The 25,172-nt window shown below is 43.9% G+C and overlaps 1 protein-coding gene across 4 annotated transcripts in view; it reads left to right on the top strand.

Annotated features, from left to right (window-relative positions):
* Window positions 1-25,172, top strand: part of myripb (myosin VIIA and Rab interacting protein b) — a 213,259-nt gene that overhangs the window by 32,338 nt on the left and 155,749 nt on the right. For 2 of the 4 annotated variants that reach the window (XM_070553217.1, XM_054751112.2), the window contains exon 1: window positions 8,430-8,619. The exons of 1 other annotated variant lie outside the window; for it this stretch is intronic. The gene's annotated coding sequence lies outside the window, so the exon portion shown is untranslated. Of the gene's footprint in view, window positions 1-8,429; window positions 8,620-8,662; window positions 8,894-25,172 lie in introns of those variants that run through there. One more of the 4 variants, XM_054751111.2, reaches the window with a different exon arrangement.

The raw sequence follows: 25,172 nt of genomic DNA, 5'->3' as shown, positions 1-25,172 counted from the left end.
GTATTTGCCTGATCTTGCCCTACACCAACTTTCAGAAATCCTTGAGGAAATGGATGAACTGAAAGTTTATGCAGTGAATGGTGACCTCATCCCATTTGATGGCTGGGTACCCATAGTGATAAATCTTCCTGGGAGCGAAGACCCCAGTCTGTCTATTGGTGTTCCAGTATTAATCAGCAGTTTGCCCATGGAGAGACCACTGATTGGTTTTAATGTCATAGAACAAATAATTGAGGGAAAGCCACAACAAGCTATACCAACAATGGTCAAGTTACTCCACAATGCCATCTCTGTTGACCCTGAAAGGGCCGAAGCACTAGTGAGCTTTATCCAAACAAAAGGACCAAGCCAGCCTCATTGTCCTCTAAGGATAGGAGGAAAAGACATGGTTATTCCTGCTCAAAGAGTCACTTGGCTGAAATGTCAGCTGTCACCGACCATGGATTACTCTGATCATCCAGTATTGTTTGAAGCTGAAGAGGGCAGTCAGTCCTTAGAGCAGCTTGAAGTGTGCACAGGATTGGCACACATAAAGCAAGGCACCAAGCCCTATGTAATGATCACAGTAACTAACGACACCAAACATGACATTACCTTGCCAAAAAGAACATTTCTAGGCACTCTACAGCCTATTGAACGGATCTTGAATGTCGATTGTCCAAACCAACCTATTCCCAATGTGGGAGTCAATAACATTATTGCCGGCCCAACTGAGTGTACTCCACCTCTCTGGGACCCACCAGTAAACATTGACCATTTGACAACAGAACAACAAGAGGTTGCCAGGAAAATGCTTTATGAGGAGTCCAAAACCTTTGCCAGAGATTCAAGTGACATAGGATGCATCCCAACCCTGCAGATGGTAATCAATTTGAAGGACGAAATTCCTGTGCAGAGAGCTTATACATCTATACCAAAACCTCTTTTGAAGGAAGTAAAGGATTACATCCAAGAACTCCTTGTGAGAGGATGGATAGTAAAATCTAAATCATCTTATGCTGCTCCTATTGTGTGTGTCCGAAAGAAGGATGGCACATTGCGCCTCTGCATCGATTACCGTCTACTAAACCAAAAGACTGTGCCAGACCGACACCCGTTGCCTCGAATAAGAGACCTGCTTGATACCTTGGGAGGGTATAGTATGTTTAGTATCCTTGACCAAGGGAAAGCGTATCACCAGGGGTTTGTGGCTGAAGACTCACGACACCTTACCGCCTTTGTCACACCCTGGGGTCTATTTGAGTGGGTGAGAATCCCGTTTGGTCTTTCAAATGCTCCTGCAGCATTTCAGAGAAGTATGGAGGAGGTCCTTGGTCCCCTGAGAGATGACTGTTGTATACCATACCTGGATGACATTCTCTGCTTCTCACAATCTTTTGAAGAGCATGTAGAAGTGCTCCGGAAAGTACTTCAGTCATTGCAGTGTCAAGGTGTGAAACTACGCCCTGAAAAGTGTGAGCTGTTCAAAGCTGAAGTTCGCTATGTTGGAAGATTGGTCAGTGCAGAGGGAGTTCGTGTGGATCCCAAAGACCTAGATGCTGTGATGGCTCTGAAAGCTAATACACCACGGACCGTAGGTGACCTAAGGAGGGTCCTTGGATTCCTAAGCTACTACCGGTCGTACATCCAGAATTTTTCAAGAATCGCTCAACCACTATATGAGCTACTTAAGGGAAAGTCTCCAACATCACAAACTCACTCCCATCAGGGGAAGTCAAAGGGGCCTCAGCTGTCATCCAAAACACCCATTGAATGGACCACTTACCATCAGGAAATTCTCGAGCAGCTCGTCAATATGTTGACACAGCCTCCAATCTTAGCATACCCAGACTTTGACAAACCCTTCATACTCCACACAGATGCATCTGAGCGGGGTCTTGGTGCTGTGTTGTACCAAGAACAGTGTGGAAAGTTACGAGTCATCAGTTACGGATCACGAACTCTCACACCCGCAGAGCGAGGCTACCATCTACACAGTGGCAAGTTGGAGTTCTTGGCTCTAAAGTGGGCAGTGTGTGAAAAATTCCGGGACTATCTGTTTTATGCTCCACATTTTACTATCTTCACGGACAACAACCCACTCACATACATTATGAGTACAGCCAAGCTGAATGCAGTTGGTCATCGTTGGGTAGGGGAACTGTCCGACTTTCGTTTCAACATCAAGTACAGACCAGGAAAAATAAATGTGGATGCGGATACTCTGTCCCGTGTTCCCCTCGACATTGAACACTTTATATCGACTTGTACAGAATAATTGCCCCAGGAGGTGGTGAGTACCGCCTGGGAGGGCGCTAGGGTCGCCAAGAGAGGGGAGGTGGCCTGGGTGGCTGCTCTCATGGCTTCTTCACAAGATGTTATTCTGCAACCACACCCACCTCTACAGACAATTGGACATGACAGTTTAGTTGAAGCCCAAAGGGAGGATCCAGCAATCGGAGAGATTGTAAGGTTGAAAGAGTCAAATACTAGACTTACCGATGACATCCGAAGATCTTTAAGGTGGTCTGCTAACAGGCTTCTCCGCGAATGGGAACGACTTGACCTGGAAGATGGAATTCTATACAGGAAAACACCAGAGCGGAAACAGCTGGTCTTACCCAACAAGTATCAGACTATGGTGCTTAGACACCTTCATGATCACATGGGCCACGTTGGCACTGAAATGGTGTTACACCTTGCTAGAGAAAGATTCTACTGGCCTCAAATGAAGGACTGCATAGAGGACCATATAACTAGGAGGTGTCCCTGCATAAAACAAAAGAAACCAACCGTTCGTGTACGGGCGCCCATGAGCAGCTTAAAGTCCAACTCACCTCTAGAGCTGGTTTGTATTGACTATCTACATCTCGAGAAATGCAAGGGCGGTTATGAGTATATCTTAGTGGTGGTCGACCACTTCACAAGATTCGCACAGGCCTACCCAACGAAAAATAAATCGGGTCACACAGCAGCTGAGCGGATTTATAATGATTTTGTCCCTCGTTTTGGATTCCCCAACAAATTACATCATGACCAAGGGCGGGAGTTTGAGAACGAGCTGTTCCGGACTCTTGGACACCTGTCTGGAGTTGGCCACTCTAGAACAACCCCGTATCATCCCCAGAGTAATCCAGCTGAAAGGTTCAACCGCACACTACTACAAATGCTGCGTACACTGACAGAGAAAGAAAAGGAGACATGGAAAGAACACCTTCCGCAGATTATTCATGCCTATAATTGCACTCGACATGAGTCAACGGGCTATTCTCCCCATTTCTTGCTGTATGGCCGACACCCTCGACTCCCGGTGGACCTTCTGTTTGGTTTGGCTAAAGAGGATGACTCTGACACACAAGGGATATGCCGAGAAGTGGCGCAAGAGGATGTCAGAAGCATACCGGATAGCCCAAAATAGCAGCCTGTCATCAAGTGCCAAAAACAAGACCTACTATGACCATAAAGTAAAAGGGGTTGTCCTGAAGCCTGGAGACAGGGTCCTTGTCAGGAACCTAGGAGAGCAGGGAAGACCTGGGAAACTGCACTCCTATTGGGAAAAGAAGATATACGTGGTTAAAGAACAGGTCCAAGATAACCCTGTGTACATTGTTTACCCTGAAGGGGATGACAAGGGGAGAATCCGGACCCTACACCGAAATCTGCTGTTGTTAGTCAATGATCTACCAATGGAACACCTCTCACACAGCAACAAAGAGACACAGAGGAAAAAGAGAAACAACGTGGATAGAGTCAATGGCAGAAAAGACAAATCAGTCCAACCAGAAACATCTGAGTCGGATGAGGAATCCGGGGCTCGATACTGGCTAAGGGTACCAATAAATTGGACCGTGCCAGGAAGGACTACATTCCCTGAGGAACGGATGATCCCTGAGGAGGGGAGCCCAGAGCTTCATATGTCACCCTTTCCTAAAAGGAAGTTGACTAAAATCCAGAATGGGTCAAGACAAAGGGTGCAGGAGGGGAATGCACATGATCACAGTGGCACCCCATCTGAAACGGCAGCGTACAGACAAAGTGGAACTGAGAAGGGAACCGTGCAGCAGGCGGTTGAGGCATGTGAAGGTGTTGCATGGCAGAATGACTTGCAACCTGAAGTTGTGCAGGAATACCCATATCAAATACAACCAGAGGATGATCGGACAGCTGACCCTCCTGATGGGGATGTAGAATACCCTCCGCCTGGACCCCAGCAACAGGGGATGTCGGAGCCTGAACAGAGTCCTTCTATTCACCCACGGAGATCTACTAGACAGAGAAGACCAAGAGAAATGTTAACATACTCATCTTTGGGTCACCCAACTTACCAGCCACATCCTGTGGTTCACACTGCAAACTGTTACCTTGCTCCTGCTGTCAGTTTTGGACAATTACATCCAGGTTTGCCACCATTCCATGGGACACAGTTTACTCCATACCACTGTACACCGCCTCTTTTCCCAATGTTTGTTTGAGTACGGGCCAGCTGGTTGTTTCCACGTGTGTAGGTTGAGTAAACTTGGAACTAGTTGGAGGTTCTTGTAAAATCTTTTTTTTTTTCGGTCAAAGTGTCGGGGGCCACTTTTGTTGTCGGGGAGCGTGTAGCACCCATGAAATGGATTGCCACATTTAAATCTTGATCATATATATATATATATATATTATTTGTCTTTTAAACGCTTATGTTTTATTTATGGACACATTAAGTCAGAGCGGAACCTTTGTTTATGGATTTGTTGTTCTGGGGACTGATAAAGGGATGCCTGCGCCTGACGTTTCCTCAGACGTGAACTGGAAGGAAAAGAGAGGCATCCTGTCTTCAGTACTCTGCTTTTGCCTGCTTTATACAGGTCAGAAAATGTGAATAAACTCTTAAAAGTTGTTTTATTAAGCTGGTAGCAATATATATATGTCAGTGCCACGTTGTTATGCTTTAGTTAAATTGAACAAAAAACTGTTTAATATGTAACGGTTTCACTCGCGGCAGCCATCTTAGGTCAAACGGCCGGTAAACTAACAAACGGCTGTTACCGGGACAACGGTTTTCCGTGTGTCCGCTATTATGCTGAAACGGGAGTCTCAGCGCTATTAAAAAGGAGTATGATTGTATTTGGCGAACTTTTTCTACTGTATTACAGACAGTGACAAGAAAAGAGTGTGTTTTATAAGAATAGTTTAACTGAGTGGCAAAGTTCAAATGTTTAACCCTGTTAATAATTTCCTGTTTTGATGTTTGTAAGATCATATAGCACATGGACATTTTATCAATTTATTTCAGTAGTCTGTTTTACACAGAGCATGGTTGATTGGTAACATTTGATTGCAGATAGCACGCTATGATTGAATTCAGTGATACACTGTAAAAAAGAACCTCAATATGAACTATTGGCAGAGAGTGATTGTTTAAAGTAATCAACAATAGAAATGTGTTTGTCACCTAAAATGAAATATACGTTCTGACTAGAATGCTGTGAGAAGCAACTTGAGGGGTGATGTAAGTTGTTTGTTTGGAGTGAAATTATAAGGAACTGAAATGGAGTAACAGAAATGAACCGTGTGACTATAATTTCATGAGTTTGTAAAATAAATGAGACGTGAACTGGAAGGAAAAGAGAGGCATCCTGTCTTCAGTACTCTGCTTTTGCCTGCTTTATACAGGTAACCTACTTGTGACGGCAGTTACCACTCCTGGGACCCGTTACATTAATTTCAAGTGTATCTTAAAAAATACATTGAATGCCAACGTGAATGAAAGGCATCCATTCAGCTTTCATTGTCTAATGCAGGATTTTATGGACAGGCATCAAAACAGGAAATTTATAAATTGAGATTTATTTACTAAATCAGGTAAACATAATAAAATACTAATGTTTAAAGTCCTGAGGAGGGAGGAAGGCTTTATAGCAGGGGTATTCAATTCTAGTCCTGGATGGCTGGTATCCAGCACGTTTTAGTTGTTTCCTTGCTCCAACACACTTGAATCAGTGGTTGAATTACCTGTGCAGCAGCTCTGCAGAAGCCTGTTAATTATCTGCTGACTGAAATCTGGTGTGTTGAAACAGAGTTAAAACTAAAACGTGCTGGATACCGCCCCTCCAGGCCCAGAAGTAAATACCCCTGCTTTACAGGCACAGAGAACTCCCATCATGATCCTGGAGACAGGAGATGACGACATGGGTGTGCCCTACCAGATCACACCAACACCACCTGACCACACGGAGGCATGTGTCTGTAAGAAAGAAAAACTGGTGATGTATGAGTTCTAAACAAAAAGTATGAACAAAATCAATTTTACAGTTGTTTAACCTGCTGATCATCGTCTCCCCAAAGAGCTGCACAAAGGTGCAACTGGCTCAGAACCAGGGTGCTCCGTTATGCAGGTGGTCACCTCCTCCTGCTGACACCTGAGGATTACCTACAACAAAGGGAAAACTGATATCAATAAGGAAATAATTAAATCAGAGCTAAAAGCTTTATTTTAGTGTGACGTTTGAGATTGTTTGAAATAAATGTGGACATTCTGATTTTCTATTGTGGGGTCAGTACCTTGGGCGTTTCTCTGCAGCAACATTTTGTCTGGCTGACAGTGAAGTAAAAAAGTCACCAGTTGAGGCAGAGTTAAGCTTGGTTTATGCTTGACGCATTCACTTTCCGCTTGGTGATGCGGCTCGCGGATGGAACGCTCTTCACAACTCGCAGCGTTTACGGTTCATGCGGCTCGTCTCTGCGGTGAGCCAATATTCTCCCAAACTGAACGGGGCAGCATGGAGCTCTACGGCATGCATCCAACACGACACCATAGAAGTAGAAATTACTGTTTACAACACTGCTTTACAGCGTCCTCGTCTTTTCCGACCGTGCGAGCTATTTCTCTCCAAGAATTATTAACAACATGTTGATCACGGCGATCTTTGAGAGCTGAATCATATAAATGTCTGTATTTACGAACCTCTGCCATACTAGTTCTTGCCGGTCCGCCATGCTTTTCTGCGTCTGACCGTCCGCGTGGTTAGAAAATTTCCTAGGTGTGCGTTGTGGAAATTTTGGTCCGTGCGGAGGCGTGGTAGAGGGGCGTGGTTGTTAAAATGACGCAAAATGACGCAACTTTTCCGCGCGGAGCCTTGCGGACCTCGCGGACGCGTCAAGCATAAACCAACCTTTAGGCTATATTACTCCAGCTAAGCTAAATGTAGCTAAACTAGACACTAGTCACCAGACTATAGTTACTATAGATTTTATTAGATTTAATGAAGGCATCAGCTGTGACATAGAAATTGGTGTGTGTTATGTACGTATTGGGAGTGACAGAAAAAGAAGAGGATTCTAATTGTTTCTATGCCAAACAAGCTAAAATAAAAATGCTTGTGGTGCATTACCTAGATCAGTGCTTCCCAACTATCTCTAACCAGTACCTCACAAAATATGTTATTTTGTTTTATCCATTGTTTACATTTAGTGTCCCACTTCCTCAAGTGCTTATGTGACATCTGTTTCACTTCAGAGATGTAAAAGTGGTATAAAATGTACTGTTCATACAAACTTAAGAAATAAAAACATCAGAGATGGGTCTGATTTAGAGTGACAGAAAGCACATTGGGGTGTGTGTGTGTGTGTGTGTGTGTGGGGGGGGGGGGGGGGGGCTGGTGCCTATCTCCAGCGGTCAATGGGCAATCAGGCGGGGTACACCCTGGACAGAGAGCCAGTCCATCGCAGGGCAACAGAATTATGACTATTATGACTGAAAGGAGGCATTTAATTATGAACATATCTGACAATCATAATTTTGCATTTCATAATGTAGAATATAAAATAATTGCACATTTGGCATAATTTTGACTAATAATCATAATTGACTTTAATAGCAATGGCTTTGTAGCTCACAGTTATGACTTTATGTGTCATAATTATGACCATATATTATAATCATGACTGTTGTCCCAAAACAATGACACAATAATTCACAAATGACATTTTGTTTTGTATTTTTGAGTTTCTCTCATAATTTGCAGCTCACATTTACTAATAATTATGACTATAAATCATAATTATGACTTCATATCTAATTAGTAGCTCACTTTTTTGTTTCTAATGATAATAACTATATCATAATTTTGACCTAATATCCTAAAGCTGAAGCTCACAGTTGTGACTTTATTATGTATTTATATCTAAATAATTTTGTACAAATTCATGACTTTATTTCTAATAGTAATGACTTTGTAGCTCATGGTGTTTATATATTATAATTATGACTTTTGTCTCATAATAATGGCACAGCAAGTCACGTGTTTCAAGTATTTGATTTTCTATCTAATGATTGTAACTTTTCATCTTTTAAATAAGTCTTTAGATTTTAAAAGTTAATACAATTACTTTCTTTGAGCGTTTTTCTCTGACGTGGCGGAAATGAGCTCCCATATCGCCGTGCTTGGCTTTGTGAATGAAGCCTCCAGTCAGCTGAGCGCCTCCTCCTCCTCCCAACACCTCTGCAGGAACAGAGCAGGATGCCAAGATGCCAGCAGAAGAAAAGATGGACTCGACACCAGCTCAGCCGGGGAACTAAATCACATTTTTTAACCCTGGAAACCCCTCCGCTCCGTCCTGCATCGTGAGACCGCTCTCACCAACAAGGGAAGAACCAAGGTTGGGCACCTATAATCGCGCACCTCCTCCTCCTCCCTCTCTAATACAAACCTCGTGATCTCCCATTCAGCCGTGCCTGCGTTTGCTGCGTTCTGGGGGGAAACGATAACCCGTGTAGTCGAGGGGCAGGAGGGGAGAAAAGTATCCGGGAGGCAGGCTGACAGGTGTCGCGGAAGTTTACACTTGCACAGGCGCATCCCCCCGCGTCTTTCTGTCTGGAATAGAAGGTGAAGGAGGCGCTGACTGGCGGTCATTCGGCTCTCGCTGATCCGGAGTAAGTAAGGTGTCAGCCGGATGTGTTATTTACAGGCTACATGTCTATAGGTGAAAGATGCTCGGTGCAGCAGGACCGAGCGCAATTTGTGGCAGCGGCAGCGCTTGTGGCACTTGCAGTGGCAGCTCTGATACTTCCGGGTGGTGCCACGGCTTTTAGTGGCACCCGCGGCTTTTAGTGGCACTAGCCACGCCCCCTACCACTGCTGCCATTACACTTCCGGGTGGTGCCACGACTTTTAGGAGTAAGGTCTAGCTGCGGACATTGCCCAGGAAAAACGTTTTTCCTGGGCAATGTCCGCAGCTAGGTATTATTGGATTATTGACTTTTAGTGGCACTAGCCACGACCCCCTACCACTGCTGCTCTTGACTTTTAGTGGCACTAGCCACGCCCCCTACCACGGCTTTTAGTGGCACTAGCCACGCCCCCTACCACTGCTGCCATTACACTTCCGACTTTTAGTGGCACTAGCCACGCCCCCTACCACGACTTTTAGTGGCACTAGCCACGCCTCCTACCACTGCTGCCACGGTACCTGCGGCTGTAGTAGTGACCTCAGTAATTGCAGCACTTATTGCATCATCGGCCTCATCATGCCAACGTTTTTATTTTTTACTTTATTAACAAAATCAAAACAAACAAGGCTGTCACCGAAAATATTTGAAATATTTCAAGCGGTTTACAAATGCGTTTCCCAGTCACTTCATGCATATACAGTGTAATGCAATCAGAAGCGTTAATGCATTTATTTTTTCCATCATTTTTGTTGCTCCCCCAGACGAATCCGTGACAGATCTAGTGGAAGATCCACAGACACTTCCGGGTGGAAGACCGGCGGTGGGTCACCGGCCTCCGGTACAGAGTCAGGAAAAGCAGGGGAGCGCCAGAGCCATATGGAGAGCGTCAGAGCAGTTCTCAATTTCTGAAATAATTTATGACAACTGCTACCAATGTGGATTGTGGAATAAAAAGAGATAAACTGTTAGTTTTCTCAATATTGTCATTGCAATCGGGGCAGATACCGCCATCTGCCGGCTTAAAATGGTTATTGCAGTACATTTTAAACTTTTTTTTAAACTATTTCAATCTTCGTTTTCACATACATTCAGTTAACAATGTAACCTACATTCAACGTACTGAAGAATAAAGCAAATAAAAATGACCTCAGTTGAGGAAAATAAAAATTACATTTAGAATTTGCAACAATTACCACATGACACTACACCATAAAATAAATCATGATGCAAAATAATAATAAATTAAAAATGAAATATCATCAACAAACAAAAAATGTTCAGAGGTTAATATTTCAGCATTATATTTCAAACATGTATGATTAATTGGACTGTAATTTAAAGAACAAGAAACTCAGACATTGTTTCGTACTACTCATAAATCCATATGCACAATACAAAACTTTATTGTTGTGAAACCACAATATCTATTAACAATAAACTACATCCCCAAATCCGTTGTAGTGACAAAACAGCCTTTTCACTCCCAAGTTGTTTAAAATGTACTGCAATACCATTTTAAGCCGGCAGATGGCGGTATCTGTCCCGATTGCAATGACACTATTGAGAAAACTAACAGTTTATCTCTTTTTATTCCACAATCCACATTGGTAGCAGTTGTCATAAATTATTTCAGAAATTGAGAACTGCTCTGGCGCTCTCCATATGGCTCTGGTGCTCCCCTGCTTTTCCTGACTCTGTACCGGAGGCCGGTGACCCACCGCCGGTCTTCCACCCGGAAGTGTCTGTGGATCTTCCACTAGATCTGTCACGGATTCGTCTGGGGGAGCAACAAAAATGATGGAAAAAATAAATGCATTAACGCTTCTGATTGCATTACACTGTATATGCATGAAGTGACTGGGAAACGCATTTGTAAACCGCTTGAAATATTTCAAATATTTTCGGTGACAGCCTTGTTTGTTTTGATTTTGTTAATAAAGTAAAAAATAAAAACGTTGGCATGATGAGGCCGATGATGCAATAAGTGCTGCAATTACTGAGGTCACTACTACAGCCGCAGGTACCGTGGCAGCAGTGGTAGGAGGCGTGGCTAGTGCCACTAAAAGTCGTGGTAGGGGGCGTGGCTAGTGCCACTAAAAGTCGGAAGTGTAATGGCAGCAGTGGTAGGGGGCGTGGCTAGTGCCACTAACAGGCAAGAGCAGCAGTGGTAGGGGCGTGGCTAGTGCCACTAAAAGTCGTGGCACCACCCGGAAGTGTAATGGCAGCAGTGGTAGGGGGCGTGGCTAGTGCCACTAAAAGCCGCGGGTGCCACTAAAAGCCGTGGCACCACCCGGAAGTATCAGAGCTGCCACTGCAAGTGCCACTCGTGCTGCCGCTGCCACAAATCGCTCCTGCTGTCTCTCGCTCGGTGTGCGTCACTGTGAAGCATGTGCAGATGTTATCAGTCACAGAGAGACGTGACATTAGGTGGATGGAGGTGCGCGCTTTTGCGTGTTTTTCCAGCCTCCGTGGATGTTGGAGACGATGAAGCGCATCGCATGAGGACTAGAACCTGCTCCAGGAGGTGCAGAGTGACTCATCTCGTTGAATAAACTGTTGCTGTAGCTGATCTGGAGCCAGTGGAGGGGAAAGGGGAGAAAAGTCAGGTTTTGTCTCAGACAAATAAAGTTTCAATCGCAAAAATGCAAGCTGTAAAATCCCCACTTGGCTGTCTGTCAGGCTCCTTTGGCTCTTTTTGTGTGTGGCACCTGTTGACAGCAATCATCCTGGAGCACACATGGTGAAGAAAGCCTGGTTTACACCTGCTTCTTCTTCGTATCCCAGCAGTTCTTAACACTCGTTTAGATCTAAGCCCTCTTCTGCTTTAACACCGCAAGTGAAAATGTGTTTTCACCAGTGTGTGTGTGAGTGTGTATGTTGTGTGCTCGAGAGCATGAGTACATCTTTGCAGACGGATGCAGCTCTCACCTTGTCAGCTTCCTCTGCAGCTCTGCACAGATTGGCCTGGATGTGATTGATGTGACAGCAGGTAGATGTCAAACAGTGATAAATGAGCAAATGCTACTCCTCATACACGAAGGCTAAGATGGGAAGCCTAACTTTCTCAATTTCTCATATTTTTGGTGTTCTTTTCAAGTAGCAAATCAGTGTTTTATCTACTTTCTTTCACTATGTGATGCCATTTTTTATTTAGAGGGTCTGAAATTAAACTCTAGAGCTTGAGTTAAGAGGTTCCTCTAGATTTTGTATTCTTTATTTAAACTTTGCCTGCAACTGTTGGTGTCAACTTGACTTATAATTAAGTCCTGGGTGGGAAAAGCTCCTCTAACATTAAAGGTTTCTGCAGAAGACAAATGAACACTGAGACAAATAAACTGTCTGATGTGCTTTGCGTCATTGTCCTGCAGCACGACGTGTGCTTCAGATTAAAGGTGATGGTCAGACGTCATCCTTCAAAGTATTTTAGAGCAAAAGTCATAGTTTCATTAATTACAGCCCAAGTCATCCAGGTTCCCAAACCATCATAGTACCACCACCATGTTTGATTGTTGTTTATTCTGAAATGCAGTTAGTTTTACTCCCAATTGTAGCTAAATGTTTTCCCAAAAGTGTTTTTTTTTACTAATTGGTAAATGTGAGACAGGTCTTTGTGTTCTTTTTTAGTCAGCAGAGACTTTCTTGCCTGGCAAACTTTTCTATATATGTACCTACATAGTCTGACCACAACCTGTGGACAGATCTCAGTCATAGGATGTAATCTACAGTTGTCTTTCAGAGCAACAAACAACTTGACACATTCATTGCTATGGAAAACGGAGCAGTCCGCCATGCACCATTGAAGAAGTACCTTTATTTGCTCGCGTCTCAAAGAAAAGCCCACGTCTAAATCATCCAAAGTTGATGCCAAAGCCGTTTCAAACGAATGTCGTTCTTGAGCCATTGCCTTGTTTTTGTTGTTTTTGCTGTCAATATTAAAAAAATGTAAAGCTCAGCCATAATGGTGCTAAGCCTGCCCAGTGTCTTTGTGCAAACATAGAGCCCTGTGATTGGCCTAAACTTAGCCAAGCCAATGGTAGACTTGCTGAGGCTACAATGGAGCGTGGATAGAGCAACCTTCTTTAGACACAGTTCGTTTTGATTTCTTGGCTGAAGGTTTTCTCCTTGCAACTATCTCATGATGCCGTTATATTGCGTTTTTGAGTCTTCTGCAGGGCTTTAGAACTTCTGAGTACTTAATTTATTTTGAATGGTGCATGTTGCTTTTTGAGTTCTTTTGGCCTACTTCACTTTGTTTGACTGGTTGTATTAAAGGGATTTTATAGGTCTGGCAGTAATCAGGCTTGACTGTGACTGGTGGAACTGAACTCAGCTTTACAAATAACGTGGTTAATCAGAGATAATTCGTGACTCAACAAGGGGAAGGGTTATTTTTTATATAGGGTGGGGGCATTCATTCCTGGGTCTGAAGGGCTGGTGTCCAGCATGTTTTAGTTTTAACTCTGTTTCTACACACCTGCTGTCAATCAGCAGGTCATCAACAGGCATCTGCAGAGCTCGATGAGCTGCTGCACAGGTGAGGCAACCAATGAATCAGGTGTGTTGGAGCAGAGAGACTGCTAAAACATGCTGGATACCGGCTCTCCATGCCTGGAATTGAATACCCCTGCTATTGACCCTTTGCACGTGACGTCACGCCACTCGTGACCGCCCCCTTCGCCATGATGGATGGCAAAAAGACCGTTTACACCCGTAGAAACTCCAGTGAAGGTAGTCAAAACAAGCCAGTTTGTAGCCTTTTATCGCTTTTATTTTGTTGATTTGGCGGTAAAATGGTTTTAGCATGCTGCGTGGTTGGCTGCACTAACAGACAAGGACATAAACGCAACTCGTTTTGTCTTTTTAATAACTTTGATGGAGACTGAGGACGGAGATGAACTGCAGCGATCAATCAAGCGGACTAGCAGGCCTCAGATTAGCAACAAACATGTTTTTACCGGGTAAGATTAACGTTCATTTGTTTCACGAGGAAGACAGAGACAGGGATAAATGTGATGTGTTTATACTAGTTATTGATAATCCTGATGGATCGGTATTTCACTACGGAGGATGCGCGCCGTCCACTGTAGAGTAAAGCGAGACAATTATTAACAATATTAAAGCTCCGATGTATGATTACGTGTGTTAAAATTACATCATTTATTTATTTATATGAGCGTCGGCATTCAGAGATCTTCTCATTCCGGTGTGAGAGCAGCAGCTGAACCCGATAACACCACCAGCAACAGAAGCAGGTAGAGATTCGGACTTTTTAAAAATCTGCTTCGGTGTAAAGTGAAACACTGTTTATAACATAAAGTTATAAATCCAGAGGGGTGAATTTAGGCAAAGTCAGCAACATGTTTACATCGGTGAACAGCTGCAGAGAGAACGTAAGCTAACGTTGGTAAGCTAGTTGACATACTGCTCTCTCTGAGCCCCCGCTAGATGCGCTACTTCTTCTGATAACTGAATTGGGCATGAACTAGTGAAAGGAATGTTGGAGGAATTTTGTTTTTGTTTTGATCGCAAAAACAATTTCAGGCTCAACTTTTCCCTTTGTTTAGTACTCGTGTCGCTCGCTGTTTACATGCTTTTGCCGTCCACCATGGTGGACCCACGTGATTAGGTGACGTCGGTGCAAAGGGTCAATAGGGCAAGGTTGGTTGAATAGCTTTTATATTTACTGTGGTTTAATTTGTCTAATAACTAAATTAATCTGCTGATTTGAAGCTACAAGCCTGACAAACAAGCCCTGTATAATCAGGAAAGATCTAAGCTCACAACACTTTCATTTCTCCTCCTTCATTGCAATGTCCAGCTAATTTTCTGACCTTCAATCCAAATAATTATTTCAGCAGACTGTCTTAATCTCCTTCCCTCTGGCTGTGACAAAAAAGCTGATCCAACAGTTAAAACAAACAGTTCATTTAGCACTTGGCTGCGCCTGCCCTTTCAGAGCTCCAACAGGCCCTCCGTTTGTCCGTCGTCTGCTGACTCTGAGGTGATGGATAGCAGCAGTGTGAAGCAGGATGAGTTTGGTGGTGGGTTTCTGCTTTTTTACACATCTGTCTTCATCCAACATGTAAATAATTGACCTGGTACAGAGCTGTTTGGGTAAAAATCTACAGAGAAAAGTTGAAAACATTGAAGTCATATAGAGAAGGGCTGTCATGACCAGAACCTGGAAGACCCGTGATGACACCAATCACTGTAAAAGTTTATTTAAAAGTCTTTATTGATGTAGCGTTACCAGAGGAGGGCGAGGCAGGAGACAGAGCCGGGGAGGAGGCATTGGTCAAAACCAGGTCAGGACAAGCAGGTACAGGGAGCAGGCTGGAGACGTGGTAGTAGACAAGCGAGGGTCGTGGTGGCAGGCAGAGTTCAATGCAGGGGTCAGGCAAAAAAACAAACAAACAAGGTCCGGGGCTGTGATCAGGCAAGGTGAAAGGCTGGAAGATCTACTGGCAAAGAGCGTTCAATAATCTGGCAGGGGACTGGTGGCTGGCTGGTGAATATATAGCAGGAGGAGCAGGTGTGTGTAATGAGCTGATGACAGGGACAGGTGAGATGAATGAAGTGGCTGAAGGCTTGACGAGGAGGCAGCAGAGGCAGAGGAGGGTGAAAGACTGGGAGTCATGACACGGGCAGGTTTGTCGAGACTAGAGAGGTGGATTGGCATCTGATGGCCTCAACCTCCTCGAAGACAAGTGATGCCAACATTACCCACAATGCAGCTAGACTCAGTTATTTAAACAGATTTCAGTGTGTGATGCAAGCAGCGTCTTAACCACTGAAATTCCAATTTATAGTATTTTTAATATTTTTGCTCAAGTCCAGTGTGACCTTAATTTTCTCATTCTTATAAGGATTCTTCGTCTCCGTCTGCAAGCGGCTCAACGGATTTTCAACTGCAAGAGTTAAAGAAGGAACCATGCAGGGAAAGTTTCCCAGTAGCTGACCCAAAATATAATATAAATAGCATTGTGTGTGCACTTTCAGAGTCCCAATTGGTTCGCCCACACAGATGCTGCAAATTGTTCATTAGTGCCACGCGGGGTGTTGCACCTCAAGGACAGCTGAAATTAGATGTGTGTGTCTAAATATAAACATCTTTTATTTAGTCTCTTTTTTATGTAACCAATAGGAAGTGTCTAATGTGAGCGTCCAGTTGTCTGGTGCTGCATGACTAAAGCTTCCGGTGCAGACGCTTTCACATACAAGTGATGCTCAGTCACCATCCTCGACACCACTCATGATAAAAGTGGTCTGCATAATTCCCCTGCAGTCATACAATAATGACTATGCTGTCATGACCTGTTCATCACCTCCATACATTATGGCGGCAGTGATTGAAGACGGGCCAGACTCTGTTGGTGATAGGCTTCGTCTTTGGAGCTGAAGATTTATATTAAAGGTGCTGCAGAAAGCAAGATTATTTTTTCTGTTGTGAACTTTTTTCTTAATTGTTAGCGAAATATCCCACTGACCACTGGGATGACCTTAATGAAACTCACAGAAAGTAATTGATAAACATTTTAGTACTGGTCTAAGTCAAGAGGGCTGCTACATCTAATTGATTTTAGCAGATGATACAGTAGCTAAGAGTAATTCCCAGCGTGAGCCCTAATCCTAATCCTAGTAACCCTTTCTTAACATAAAATGAAATGATTTTCAACTTTTCAAATGAAGGGCGCTGGGCCAATAGGGAGCCTAAAGCCTGGGGCACACCGGAGGTACACGCGCCGCACAGCGTCGTGCCCGTGATTTTGAGAAGTCAAGTGGTCACACAGGATGCGTCGCACCACTGAGCGATTCTCGGAAAGTCTCGCGATAGTCACAACATCACGTGGGACTTGAGAACAGAAAGCAGGAAGTGACTCTATTGTTTATCCGTGATCAGACTTGCCATCGTGTTTTGCGAGATTCTAATTCATAAAAAATGGGTATGTACGCTATTTATATGAATATTTTAAGATCAATAGTTCTTTAAAGTTATCAGAACGGCGGCTGGGTTTGTACCGGCGGTTGAGTTTGAGCTGTAAAGCCGTTCCATGTTGTAACGTCTGATGTAAAGTTCTCCATAATGTTGTAAACCGCCGCTGCGGCACTTGAGACACAGACAATCTTTACATTTAGAATTGGCTTACAGATGTAAAATTAATGCAGTAAAATATAAAGGTTTTTATTTAAATAACCATTCATTATTTTACAAGCACAGAGAGCCGCATCAGATGGATGGAAGAGCCGCATGTGGCTCCAGAGCCGCGGGTTGCCGACCCCTGACTTAAACGCAGCAGTAGAGCCCTGCGCGGGACTGTTTTCTTCATCCCGCAACTGCCCGCTCCCGCTGAATTTCTGACAATTGCCGCCCGCAACCGCAAAACTCTGAGAAATTATTACCTCACAATAAAAGAGATGTATTGAGTTTGCGTCCTCTCTGGTCCTGGAGAAAACATGCCATTTTATAGGCTATACCAGGGGTCGGCAACCAGCGGCTCTTCCTTCCATCTGATGCCGCTCTCTGTGCTTGTAAAATAATGAATAGATATTTAAATAAAATGCTTTATATTTTACTGAATTAATTTTAAATCTGTAAGTCAATTCTATGTAAAGATTGTCTGCGTAAACCTGAACAGTTCCAACCCAGTCTTACTGTGAGACCGGGTTGACGGGTCAAGCTTGTGCGTAATCATAGGCGCTTTCTGAGCTGAAGAGGATATGAGATTCTGGGCTTCTCCTGACAGGCTCATGGATGTGTCGCCACATTGGAGACAGGAACAAGCACTATTCAGCCAAAGTTTCTGGGAACATTTTCTAAGTGACAAGTCTCTCTGACAGGGTTTGGAAAACACTCGCTTCAGTGGGAGGAACCTTCCCGCATGCGCTCTGGTTCTGCGACGCGCTCCAAGCCCCTCTCCACTTCTTCAGCTCGCTGTGCACATATGCGCAGACAGCAAGCTGCGCTGAGCAGTGTCCAGCTCAGATGTTCAGATGGGAATCTTTTAGCTACATCTGCAATGTGCGTAACGAATAAAATGTCAGTTCGTCTGCATGCGTCGGGGTAATTGTTTCTATTCTTTCTCCGTCAAAATAAACGGTCGAATAAGGGAACTATCCGGTCAACACAAGCCCTGCTTTTAACTGTTCTGTTTTCTTGTGAAAATTGTTCGAAAGTGATAAAATTTAACTTGATTAACACCAGAGCCAGTGCGCCGTTAACTCTGTGACGGTAAATGAGGGAAAAACAAATTGATCGGATCCTGCACGTCTTTTAACACATTGGTCAGGATTGACGCACTTTGTTTTCATTTAGTTGGTTAAAAAAAGTCGGGCTCGGGTCGGGCCAGAGAATCCTGAAAACCTTTTCGGACCGGGTCGGGCTGGGGCTCCACCGCCTCGGGCCGGGCACGGGCTCAGATTTTAGGCCCGTGCAGGGCTCTATACAGTCGTACAAGAGACCACTTAAAATGTATTATAGAAACGAGTGAACTTGGTCTTTAGGACATTTCAATAACTCGGTCGAGAATTCAGCCAGTGAGATACAGATTTGAGGTTCATTAACAGCAACAACTCTAATATTAGAACTGTGAAGATTGTGATAATCTAAATTTAGCTAGCAAATGTTCGGTTATGAAAATAATATTTGTTTAAGTGCTACAAATGATACAGTAATTATCAATCACTTTTAAAAAGCTAATATTTAAAGAAGTGGCAGCAAGGTCTGACCCTTAAAATTACAGTGTGTAGTTTTTACCATTAACCTCTGGAAATGTCCATCGAATTGCTGTTGAAAATGATATCAATGATGCCCAGTTGTTGAAAAAAATTGGTGGATTCGTAACAAACATCCATAAAAAGTGGGTATAAAATACATGGGAGTGGGTCTCTGGGTGGCATCATTTTTCCTTCTACGGAAGCCTGTGAGGTCAAAAAGCAGTTACTGATTTGTTACAGGCGGTTACAAACATTTCACCATTCATAAAGTTGTTTTACACATTTACATCTTCACTCGTTTCCAGTGATGAAAGGGAGTCTGTTGTGCTTGTCATTCTGCTGGAGGTTGAACGATCTGATGAAGTATTTAGCAAAAATTGCGCTCCCAGAGATTTTTGACCCTAATGGCCATCCGTAGGTAAGGTCTTACTTGAACACACAAATACCGCTTGCTTGCAATGATTTAGGTATGTACTGCCCACTATCGCCAAGGTAAATACACACGCTCGCTTTAAGTCCACGTCCTCATGTGTGTCTTGTCTGTATTTAATGTTTTAGACGTCTGTTTTTGACTGAAACGCTTTCACAAGGTTGAAGGATGACTTCTCTTATCTCCACAGCTGAATAAGGAGTATTTATGAAAGGCCAGGCAACAGTCTGAAACCTATTCACACTGTTTGATAACAGATTTGTAAGACTGGCAGATTTAAGCAGATTTTCCTTTTTTTCCCACCAGAACTGAATGTGAAAAAAAAAACTTTCCCTCACACGTAACACATGCTAGTGAGCTTGTCTCTGTTGTGTTTGCCTTTGTGGACAGGGTGTTAAATGACTGAGACATCAGTAAAATATTTGACCAAGAATCACCTCATAACCACATTCCCCTATCTCCTCTTTTCATGGCAAACCCCACAAAGCAACACAGAATTAGCTTCACATTGAAAACATGCTCTTACATTAATGGCTGCTGGACAAAAGCGCCATCACATATCATGTAAACAGTGCTCGTGTTTGCTGACAGTCTGCTTCTTTTCACAGCTATTGCTGTTGGAGAGAAAAATAGGATCTCATCACCCAAATGACAAATAGATTCAAACGTGTGATTTCCTGCTAACAGTGAGTCTTTTCTCTGTTGCTGTGGACAACTATTGTTTCATCATGCATCCAGAAACAAACAAAAAAGAAAAATCTGGTTGTAAATGAATGTTTTCATTTGCACGATGAGGGTGTGAGTGTGCTGAGAAGCGGATTCTGTAATAGGAGTTTTATATGCTATTCATGTAATTCTACTTTGCATCTCTACAGTGATCACAACAAACATGAATTTTAGTTAATTTAGCGTCTTTTTAAATATATTTTCTGGGGTGATCCATTGAGGTCTGTAGAAAGATGACATCAAGGAGAGGAGTAGGACTGCTCGATTATGGCAAAAACGATATTATCAATTATTTAGACTGAAACTGAGATCTCAGTTATTCAACACGATTTTTCATTAGCTTTGCTAACCAGTGTTGGGAATTTTACGTAAAAAAAGTAATTACTTTTTCCAAAATTTAAATGAGTTAGTAACTCAGTTACCACATTGTAGAAGTAATCAGTTACTCAGCAAAATAAATGTAACATTACTTCTATGTTTTATACCGCAGTTATGTTTTCTAATATCGATAATGTCAAAGATTTTTTTAACTGAATGATTCTTACTATCTGGAATGAACGTGTCAGATATCTGAAAAGATCTTGTGGATACCTGGAATGATCATTTCTACTAGGAACAGTAGAATTACAGATATCTGGAAGTTCAAAGATATCATATGTGTTGACACCCCATGGACTGCTGTTGCCTATTGAAGCCAGCGTAGCAGTGGGCCGCCATCTTGGATGGGTCTTCATTTGCCCCCAGTGCATATATTTCCACTGAGGAAGGTGTTTTACTGTAATTGTAGCCAACAAATCAAAAATATGCTGTGGCATGAAATAAAAAACATAAATATAATTAAACAAAATAAATTAACATATACAATGTCAGCAGGTAGGCTAGAAAAGTCAATAGTAATCCCACGTGGTCTGTTTTCAACACCGACATAAATACTGGACAATGCGTTTCCATAGGCTCCAATAATACGTTTTTAAGGTCAAAATGGGAGGTGGCCACCACCGCCATTTTGACCGTGTCACAGGTTCCGTCAAGCCCAGACAATTCCACAAAAGGGAAAAGAGGTGGAGCTGAGGGTGGGGCTGTAAGGCTGGGATAAAATGACGACACCCATCGAACTGAAGCGATGTAGCTACAAGATAACCCAAAGCTAACGCGGAGGTGGGAGCTACGTAGCTACAACCAGAGTTAACTGTGCACAACACAGGAGCTTCTGAGTCACAGATACGCCAGGCTGACCGCTGGGTAAAACCGGGTAGAACACAGAGGTCTCTCGAGAGCTCCACAAGCCGGCAGCCTGCGCAGCAGACAGGTGCCGCTGCGATCAGAGATGCTTTGAGCTGCAGCTGAAGGGAGGGAGTCCATACCGGTGGTCGGAACCCAGCTCCACCAACATGCTATATTTCAACGCATTTTCTAAAATGCAGCGTTATGTTAAATGCACTGGGTTTTACTCCATTACATTTAAACTTCATGGTTAGGAAGGTCACGTGACCCGGACCAAGATGGACGCTTAGTGTTTAGCTCCACTCCAGACCACTACTTTTTTTACCGACCCGCTGCATTTATTGTTCGAAATTTTCCTCAAACTCGCTCGCCAGAGATGCCGAGAACACAGCGTGACAAGGAATTCCCTATTTTTTCACCTGCAACCAAGAAGAAACCTGCTCAACAAGCCGCCAGTGCGTCTGCTGAAACCGAGCCCGCTGGCTCGCCGGAGCTAACGCATGCTAGCCAGGACACCATGGACCAGATCCTCGCTGAACTAAGGTCTGTGGCCTCCAAAGTGAACGGCATGGACGAATCTATCGGCACTCGCTTAACAGTTATGGATGGCACCTTAACTGAGATAAGGGCTTCCATTACCTCGGTGGAGGAGTCTGTGTCGTCTTTGTCCAGCCGGGTGTCCCTCACGGAGACTCGCCTGGGGGAGGCGGAGGGGAGGATCTCCACCGCCGAAGATGACCTGGAGTCCCACAGGCCTCGCCTGCTTGCACTGGAAAAATGTGTTGACCGCCTTCAGCTTAAACTGGATGACCTGGAGAATCGCAGCCGCCGCAACAACCTGAAGATCGTGGGGCTGCCCGAGGGAGTGGAGGGCGACACCTCGTTGGCGAGCTTTCTCCGCTCCGCCTTGCCGGCCCTGGTGGGTCTTCCTCCCGACTTCCCTGCGCTGGAGATCGAGCGCGCTCACCGAGCCCCGGCTCCCATACCGGAGAGGGGCAAACCACCAAGGAGCGTCCTGGTGCGCTTCCTGAGATTCCCTCAGAGGGAGGCTGTTCTCAGGGCTGCTTTGAGGAAGCGCGACCTCCGGCAGGGCGATTCAACGCTGCGCATCTACCCGGATCTGTCTGCAGAAACTCTTCGCAGGCGGCGAGAGTTTGATGCTGTGGGGAAGGCATTGGCTCGACTTGGAAAATACCGTGGTTTTGCCCATCCGGCTCGGCTCCGGTGTCTTCACGAGGGCCGGATCATTTTCTTTGACTCTCCCGGGTCGGCTGCTGCCTTCTTGGACTCGCTTAAATGAGGTAACGAGGAATTAGACATAGATTATGAGTATTGACTTTTATTGGGTCGGTTCTGTTACTCCCCAGACCCCCCGTTGCTAAGTGCTTATATTATGCTTGTTTTGCGGGAGGGGGTGGGGGGGTGCTCTACAATCCCTGCTTTGGTCTGCAGTTGAGACGCCGGGTGTTCCTCTCGTCGCTAAGATCACATGTTTAGATATAGTTCGGAAATGCTACTCACCACGCTCGGTGACTGTTTGGAAAAGTGTGTTATCCTGCTGTTTGGGAGCAGGGTGGGGTGGGGTGGGGGTGGGGGGGGGGGCTTTTTTTTTTTTTTTTTTTTTTTTTTTTTTGTCGTGGTTTATTGTTTCTCTTTGCATTCACGACTTTATTGGCCCTTTCCTGTTTCATAGTGGTGTTTACTCTGTCTTCTTATGACCCACCTACTTAATTTTGTTACCTGGAATGTCCAGGGTTTAGGTCATGTGATTAAAAGAAAAAAAGTTTTAACTTTTCTGAAGAGACAAAAGATTGACATAGCGCTTCTCCAGGAAACCAGGTTATCTGACTTGGAGCATTCAAAGCTCAAACGAGACTGGGTAGGTCAAGTTTATTTTTCATCCCATTCGCAGAATAAAAGGGGCACGGCTATTCTTATAAAGAGGAATATTCCCTTCACCCTCCTGCATGATGTAAGGGACCCTGAGGGGAGATTTATTTTGATTAAGGGTCTGATTTTTGGACGCCCCTTTACCATACTCAATGTTTATGCCCCCAACACAGACTCACCGAACTTTATATCTCAAATAGTGCTACTTTTTAATCAACACTGTGATGGCTTTGGCTTTATGGGTGGTGATTTCAACTGCATACATAATGCTAGGTTGGATAAATCCTCATCGGCGCCAGTATCCAACCCAAGGGCTTCGTCAACTCTCAAAGGTTTATGTATGGATTCTGGGCTAATCGATGTCTGGCGCACACTAAACCCTAATACGAAGGATTACTCTTTCTTTTCACATCCTCATAATTCATACTCTAGGCTCGATTATTTTTTTACCCCTAAACACTTCCTCTATTCTGTTCAATCTTGCTTAATCGGCCCGATCACCATCTCAGATCATGCCCCTGTTTAGCTACAGTGCGATTTAATTTCTGACATTCCTAGGACACCCAGCTGGAAATATAATACATCACTACTGAACGACGACTCCTCTTGCGCCTTTGTAAGAAAAAGTCTTTCTCAATATTGGGCTGACAATAGCCTTTCACCAGTTTCGCCCGCTATAATATGGGATGCAGCGAAGGCTACCATGCGCGGTCAGCTCATCTCCTATTGCTCTTTCAGAAAGAAGACACTGGAGAAAAACAGAAGGTTTCTTGAATCAGAAGTGGTTAGGCTGGAACAGACCCACAAGCAATCTTCCACCCCTGAAAATTTCAAGGCATTAATTGCCGCCAGAACAAAGCTTAATATAGAATACACTAATCACGCTCGAAAACTGCTTCTCTATACTAAGCAGAACTATTATGAATTTGGCAACAGATCGAGCCGCCTCCTCGCACACCAATTAAAAAAACAGATTAGTGAGCGTTCTATTACTGCAATAAAAATGGACAAAGGGAAAGTCACTTATGATCCGTCAACTATCAATAAGACTTTTAGAGATTTCTATAAATCCCTTTATTCGGCAGGACAATGTGATCCAGATGGAGCTGCTTATTTAAATAATATCTCTTTGCCCTCTATTACGGAAGAGGACCTATCCTCTCTTGATGCAGCCTTCAGCCCGAATGAGGTATGGGCAGCAATCCAGTCAATGCCAAACGGAAAATCCCCTGGCCCAGATGGGTTTCCGGTGGAATTTTTTAAAAAGTTCTGGCCGGAGATTCAACCTATTTTCCTGCCGGCTCTAAATCATATCAAATGTGATGGGATCCCCCCATCATGGAGATCCGCTTCTATTAGTCTGCTGCTAAAAAAGGACAAAAATCCCCTCAACTGTACATCTTATAGACCCATTAGCCTTCTTAATGTGGACTATAAAATTGCGGCGAAGGTTCTAGCACGTAGATTGGAAAAGATTCTTCCAAAATTAATTCACCCGGACCAAGCAGGCTTCGTCAAATCAAGGTATGGGACCGACAACGTACGCCGAGCCCTTAACATTGTTCAGTATCTCAACCAACATAAAGACCCTGCCGTGATTATCTCCCTTGATGCCGAAAAAGCTTTCGACCGGGTAGAATGGCCATTTCTATTCTCGGTGTTAGAAAGAGTCGGCCTGGGGCCTAACTTTATCAATTTAATTAAATCTTTTTATTCTAATCCCACAGCTACTGTTAACACAAACGGATTATTGTCAGAAAGTTTTCCTATAAGAAGGGGCTGCAGACAGGGTTGCCCACTGTCCCCTCTATTGTTTACTCTCTTTATCGAACCTCTTGCTGTCACAATCAGAACCAACCCAGATATACTAGGCGTTAGGGTATCTGACACCAACCACGTGATTTCATTGTTTGCAGATGATGTCCTCCTATATTTGACTAATCCATCTATCTCGATTCCGGCGGTCTGTAGGTCCATTGCTAAATTTGGCACCCTCTCTGGCTACAAAATCAATATGGATAAATCGATTGCTTGCCCTTTCAATATTCCTCAGGCCGAGGTCCCCCATTCCACTTTCCAAATCTCTAAGAAAGGATTCAGGTATTTAGGAATCTTTATTACACCCGTCCTGGATGATCTTTTCTCAACCAATTACGCTCCTCTCATCCAGAGAATTAAATCTGACTTAACCAGATGGTCCACTCTTCCCACATCATTGTTGGGTAGGGTCAACACAATAAAAATGAACGTCCTCCCACGTCTTAATTATTTATTTCA

The sequence above is a fragment of the Nothobranchius furzeri genome, chromosome 7 (genome assembly GCF_043380555.1).
Source record: "Nothobranchius furzeri strain GRZ-AD chromosome 7, NfurGRZ-RIMD1, whole genome shotgun sequence".
Lineage (NCBI taxonomy): Eukaryota > Metazoa > Chordata > Actinopteri > Cyprinodontiformes > Nothobranchiidae > Nothobranchius > Nothobranchius furzeri.
The sequence above is the reverse complement of the archived record's forward strand: the minus strand, read 5'-3'. Positions and strand labels throughout refer to the sequence as shown.